The sequence below is a fragment of the Macadamia integrifolia genome, chromosome 8, assembly GCF_013358625.1.
Source record: "Macadamia integrifolia cultivar HAES 741 chromosome 8, SCU_Mint_v3, whole genome shotgun sequence".
NCBI lineage: Eukaryota > Viridiplantae > Streptophyta > Magnoliopsida > Proteales > Proteaceae > Macadamia > Macadamia integrifolia.
In genome coordinates, this window is record NC_056564.1 from 10,864,550 (window position 1) to 10,870,529 (window position 5,980).

Sequence of the window (5,980 nt, forward strand, 5' to 3'; positions counted from 1 at the left end):
TAACGGCCGGAAATAAATTTCTTTTGTTACGGTACTTACAATCCGTCGTATATACTAAAATTAGACGACGGTATATTGTTGTGGTAAAAGTTAATTTTTTCTACATTAATTTATTTTCATAGTAAAAATTGATATTAAACGATGATATATTTCCATCGTATACTATTGATTATAAGTGACGATTTATTATTTCCGTTGTTATATACCAGAACCTACGCATGCCATATTTCCGTCGTAACCAAATACGACGTCATTATTAATGAGGAATATCGAAAGAACTTTACCGTCGTATATAATACAATTGCTACGGTATTTATTTTTTGCGATGAAAAATTTATGTAGTAAAAAAAGCAAATTTGTTGTAGTGATAGTTTTTCTATGATCTTTTAGTTGCCTGGAAGCATATTCAATCACCTTCCCATTCTGCATTAGCACACAACCCAAACCTTGCTTTGATGCATTACAATACCACCATTTCTGATGTGCATCAAGGATAGTAAGCACTAGAGCTGGTACTAGCTTATTCTTCAACTCTTGAAAATTTCTTTCATAGTCTTTCAAACGGGTCATAGTAACAGAGATCCGAGCAAAATTCTCAATATATCTCCTGTAGTATCCCGCTAATCCTAGGAAACTATAGATTTCACTGACAATCTTTGGTGACTCCCACTCCAACACTACTTTGATTTTCCCATTGTCCATTTCAATACCTCTAGAAAAAACCACGTGCCCCAAAAAAATCACATGTGAAACCATACAATTGCTTCTCCCTAAGCCGTTGTAGCATAGATTTCAAGGGTACAAGATGGTCTTCTTTACTCTTGGAGTATATCAGAATATCATGTAAAAACATGATAACGTACTGGACCAACACATTACGGAACACTTGCTTCATCAGAACCATGAAAATTGCCGGTGTATTAGTCATTCCGAATGACGTAACAAGGAACTCGCAATGCCTTTATCGTGTCTTGAAAGCTGTCTTGTGCACATCACTCTCCCTAATCTTCAACTGATGATATCCCGACCTCAAATCAATCTTCAGGAATGTCGTTACAGGAATGTCGTTACACCCTGTAGTTGATCAAAGAGATTGTTGCATGCTATTTCTTAATAGTCAACTTGCTGAGTTCCTGGCAGTCTATGCACAGCTGCATACCATGTTTATTCTTCACAAACAAGACTGTACACTAGGTCTAATAAAACCATTTTTGAACAAGTCCAACTATTCCTTCAACTCCTTTAATTATGAAGATACCATCTGATATGGAGCTTTAAACACAGGTGTTGCCCCAGATATCAAGTCAATGCAGAACTCCATCTCTCGATCTGGAGGCACACTACATACCAAATGCTGCTCTCCTTCTTCCGAGTTATGCCATATAGTTGTCTGTCTATCCCCGATAGATTTGGCTGCTTGTAACAGTAGAGCATAACTTTGAAGATATTGTGCCATTAACATGGCACCAATTCATGATCTCAATCCCTTCTCAAGTCTCTTGGCCTTAGCTGTGTCTTCCCTCAAATGGTCAAGTGAAAAGATATACAATTTCTCAAATTCTTACTGATATTTCAACATTGATCTTGACCCTTGCTTTAGGTCCTTAAATTCTGTCTCATTCCTTTTATTTGCACTGTCAAGAAGATTTTGTTTTTAGGCAGAAAAATAAAACTTTATTGAATGAAATCAGAAGAGGATAATCTCCTCTTTGTGTCCCAACTGTACAGGAATAGGAGGGGGAGAGCCCCACTAAGATCACAAGAGGCCAAACATAGCAGCCCCTTTTGCAAGAACATGAGCTTCCCTATTGGAAGATCTAGGAACAAATTCAAATTTACAAAAGAAAAAGGAAGAAGCTAAAAGAACAATGTCTTCAGTTACAACTTTAGCTGCCCAGTCTATCCCACTTCTTTCACTAGAAATGACATTTACCACAGCTAGACAATCAGAAAAACACAAAATAGCCTTCAAACCTAAGAACCGAGACATCAGCAGCCCGTCACGTATTGCTTCTGCTTCTAAAACTGTAGCAGAAAAACCAGAACATGCTTTGCGAGAAGCCCCAATAAAATCACCCATGTTGCTTTGGATCACCACACCTCTACTTCCAGCCTTATATTGTTCCATGCCCCATTAGAAAAAATAGTAGCATGATCAGTAGGCAAGGAGACCAGCAAATTGTTATTTCCATGAGAAGACATACCACTCAAAATTACTTGTTGAGAGGGCCAAAAGCGACCTTCATCCACAGAGACATAAAAAGCAGCCATAGTAGCCATGAGGTTACGATCAATGAAGTTCAATAAAGCTTTGTTTCTAGGTTTCCAAATCTGCCACAAAAGAGAAGACCAAATAATGTCAAAATCTTTTTTGTCAGGCACATTTTTGCACTTGACAAACAGGAAATTTAACCATTCTTTAAAGTGAGCCCCATTGAATTCTTTAATATTAAAGCGAAGGGGAGAAACTAACCAGCACGTTGCCCAAATGGGCATTGAAACAAGGCGAGAACAATAGAGTCCTCATTAGCTTTACATAAAGAACATGTAGCATTCAAGGCAAGTGTTCTATGATATAACAATTGTTTTACTGCTAAATAGTTAGCACTACTGCACCAAAAAAAAAAAAAAAACAGTTAGCACTACAATGCCAAATGAAGAGCTTTATTTTAGGAATGATTTTTTAGCTCGACGACTTAGTCCAAAGGGGATCATAGGAAATAGAAAAATTGCACTCAAATTCAAGGGCAGTATAGTATGTAGATTTTACAGAAAACTTACCAGATTTGGTCCCCGACCAAAGCCAACTGTCCTTTCTCACAAAGATAGACAGCGGGATTTGGGTAATCGTAGATACCTCCGAATATGAAAATAATGACTTGACGAGAGGCACATTCCACTTATGAAAAGAATGCAAAATAAGGTCAGCCACTTTCCAAGAGGGATTAACATTTGAGACACTAAAAACCTTCCCTCCCGGAAGAGAAGAATCCAAGGATCAACATAAACATATATCTCAAGGCCATCATCACCAATACCTCTCCCAAGCCCAAAGTAATAATTCCCTACTTTTAACAGACTTTTCCAAGCCCAAGAACCCGAAGGTTTATGAATGAGATCCAAAAAAGAAGAATTATGAAAATATTTTCCCTTTTAACACTTTAACCCAAAGGGCCTCAAGGTTATGGATAATTCTGCAGCAATGCCTAGCAAGCATAGCTACATTGAAACAAACCAAATCTCAGAATCCCAAGCCACCACTATTCTCACTGCGACATTGGTAGTCCCATGACACCCAAAAAACTCCTTTATTAGAGTCGTCCTTCCACTTAAGTGTCGCATACATTTGGTTAAGTCCTTACAAACACTTAAGAAGAAGAAACATAGAAATAGCATAATAAGGCATAGAAGTAGCCACAGTTTTAAGGAGGATCTCCTTACCAACATCTGAAAGAATGTTCTCCTTCCAACCAGTTCTAATGAACTCTCTCAACAATTTTGGAAAACAGATTCTTTTTTTGTTCTACCAAACTCAGTGGGTAGACCAAGATATTTCCCATGATTTGTAACCACTTTGAAACCAGAAATAGCAGCAATCTGATCCCTAACACTCAAGGGCATTGAGCGACTAAATAAAATGCTAGATTTGGTCCGATTGACCTCTTGTCCAGAAACATCCTTATAAAGCCTAAGAATGTTCAAAATGGATTCAGCCTCTAAAATGCAAGATTTACTAAAAATCATACAATCGTCTGCAAACATCAAATGAGACACCCCTGGGCCCCCACCTACTAGTCTGAATCATGGTTAGCAATTCGGCCGAATAATTCTCGAATTATTCGGCCGAACCGAATTTTTCCGAATTTTATCAAAAATTCGGACCGAATCCGAATTAAAAATAAAATTCTTTAAAATTCTCGACTTTTTCAAAAATGAATATAAATCGCAAATAATTCGGACCGAATCCGAATTAAACCGAATTATTCGGTCCATTTAAACATTAATTTAAAAAAAAAACCAAAAATAAAAAATTAAAAAATAAAAAAAAAAACAATTTTTTAAAAAAAAAAAACCCTAATAAGATTTTTTGACCGCTTTTTTGACCGAATCCTTAAATTAATCGTCCGAATTATTCCGAATAATTCTCCGTTCGAATAATTCCCGAATCCGAATTTGCTAACTATGGTCTGAATACCAGATATGCATTTGGTTTCCTCAGCATGGATAAAGGTTGAGGACAAGGCCTCTTGGCATAGAATAAACAAATAAGGACTGAGTGGGCAGCCCTGACGGAGCCCATGCTGAGGTAAAACATTGCCAATAATAGAACCATTAACTCTAATATAATAAGACACTGTAGTCACACATGGCAGAATCCAATTAATCCACTTATCATGAAAACCAAGCTTACCAAGCATAATAGCATGTAAAAAAGACCATTCAACTTTATCATATGCTTTACTAAGATCCAGTTTTAAAGCCATTAGACCAGATTTAGTCTTAGAGGATTTCATTTGGTGTAAGATTTCATGAGCAACATAAACATTGTCAGAGATGGCCCTACTTGGAATGAATGCACTTTGATAAGGACTAATAAGATCATGAAGTATATGTTTAAGCCTATTAACTAAGCATTTAGCTATGATTTTGTAAGAAACAGAGCATAGACTAATAGGCCTGAATTGGGAGATGTTACTAGGATGCTTTTGTTTAGCAATCAACACAGTAACAGTAATTAAAATCTCTAAGCATAAATCCTGACTCAAAAAACCACTTAACAACCTTAATAACATCAGCACCAACAATGCTCCAATGGGTTTGATAAAATTTAGCCGGCATCCTGTCTAAACAGGGGGCCTTAAAAGCCCCAATTTGGAACACAACAAATCTGATTTCCTCATCGTAAAATCCGCCATAAAGTGGCATTTGAGAAGCTGAAATTCTAGAGGGAACAAATTGGAGAAAATTCTGACTATTCATAGGATGAGAGGAAGAGTATAATTCAGAAAAAAATCGAGTGATATGATGACTTAAACCTGTTGCATCCGTAATCCATGCCCCAGTTTCATCACGAAGGCGAGTAATGTGAATAAATTGCCGTCTTCGAGTAGTTGTGGTGTGAAAGTAGTATTCCTATCTCCCTCTCTTAACCACTGAACTCATGATCATTGGGCCCAGAATTTTTCCTCTTGAAGCAACTGATCTTCTACTTGACGTTGTAATTTGATTTCTTCTTCAGAAAAGTAATCCCGACAAGGATCAGATTGCAGAGCTTCTAGCTTTTCTGTCAATTGAGAACTCTCTATACTACTATTTTTAAATGTTGCGCGACTCCAATTTCTGAGACTATAACCACATCTCTTCAGTTTAGAAAACAAACAATATGAGGCAGATCCTCTTGGTTGCCAATTCCAAGATTTCTCAACCAATCAAGCGAGCTCCGAATGGCCAATCCGTTTTGACTCAAAACTTAAAATAATAAGGACCTTTCTTTTGTTGTGAAAGAAAGTGGACAGCCAACGGTGTGATCCGAGCCCACCATTGCATGTGTCAATGTACCAAAATAGAGTCACAAAGTCGGAATAGCTCCCCATTTCTAAGCACTTTATCAATGCTGACCATAATCAACTCTGTACCCTGTCCCTTATTTGACCAAGAAAATCGAGGTGATGCAGATCCGGGTTCCAAGAGATTGAAATCAAATTGTTTATGGGCCCACAATTAAAAAATAATTCAATTTAAACAAAACAATGGCAGTAATATAATTTAAGGCACAACTCAAAAAACCCCTTTTGAGTGAAATAGCTGAATGAGGACAGATCTGGAATTAATTCCCAAAGAAAACTCAGTTCTGGAATTAATTTGGTGTTTCTAATAAAGAGTGGCAGAATTGTAATTATAAGTCACCAAGCTAGTAAATGGCAAACAAGGAATAATATGTGATGAGGGAGGGGTATTCTGGAATTAGAAATAAAGATAG

At 37.0% G+C, this 5,980-nt stretch overlaps 1 long non-coding RNA gene across 2 annotated transcripts; it reads right to left on the minus strand.

Moving 5' to 3' along the window:
* Positions 1 to 1,858: 1,858 nt before the first annotated feature.
* On the minus strand, positions 1,859 to 5,661 carry LOC122085960. Of its 2 annotated transcripts, XR_006142294.1 has the most exons (3): positions 5,037 to 5,661; positions 2,474 to 2,899; positions 1,859 to 2,331 (listed from the first exon to the last, which is right to left on the minus strand). It is a non-coding gene; the product is annotated as an uncharacterized LOC122085960 (long non-coding RNA). The 2 variants fall into 2 exon arrangements; XR_006142293.1 differs by lacking the exon at positions 5,037 to 5,661 and having other exon boundaries at positions 2,474 to 3,815.
* Positions 5,662 to 5,980: the final 319 nt, after the last annotated feature.